Here is an 897-nt window from a genome sequence, read left to right on the forward strand (position 1 = left end):
CAGACAGTGACTAGGGTTACTTCCAGTACAAGAATTCTATGTCTCAGTCTCAAAAGCTAAAAAGGCAACATGTATAAGGTGTGTATAACTCACCTGCCAGCCTCCATCATGATAGGGAGAATGAGAAGGGTGTGGGCTGGGTGTAGTTAGGTAAGCACCCTCCATTCACATTGTTAGTTGCCTTAGAAGAGTATTACCAGTTGCTTCTCAGCTGCCAATCACTGCTGGATAATAAGCAACTGTATTAATCAGGGGCTGTAGAAAGACAGATATATAAATAATAATGTAAGCATATAATAATATTACAAAAATAAGTACATATTCATATAAGAATTTGGCTCACATGATTATGGCCACTGAGAAGTCCCATGATCTGCCTTCTGGAAACTGGGGCATGAGGAAAGCTAGTGGTACAATTTAGTTTAAGTCTGAAGATCTGAGAACCGGGAGCACTGATATAAGAGAGCAGGAGAATATGGCTATCCCGGCTCAGAGAGAGGGCAAATAGACCCTTCCCTCACCTTTTTATTCTATCCCCGCACTCAGTGGATTGGATGATGCCCATCCACATTAGGGAAGGCCATCTGCTTTACTCAGTTTGTGAATTTAAATGCTAATCTCTTCTGGAAACACTCTTAAAAACACACTCAGAAATAAAGTTTTACCTGCTCTCTGAGCATCCCTTAGTTGATGCATAAAATTACCACTAAGAATAACATTGCTTCATTGGCTTTGAAGCCTAAAGGTGTGGACTCCAAAGGATTGGGAGAGGCACCTATTTCTTCCCCAAAATACAAAATCCCAAAGGGCTTCTCTTGTTAAAATCACAATAGCTCTGCCTTTTACATTTACCCTTAAAGTATCTCAAAAGAACTAGAGTGTAGGTTTCAAATCGCT

Source organism: Rousettus aegyptiacus, unplaced genomic scaffold, assembly GCF_014176215.1.
Source record: "Rousettus aegyptiacus isolate mRouAeg1 unplaced genomic scaffold, mRouAeg1.p scaffold_m13_p_3, whole genome shotgun sequence".
NCBI lineage: Eukaryota > Metazoa > Chordata > Mammalia > Chiroptera > Pteropodidae > Rousettus > Rousettus aegyptiacus.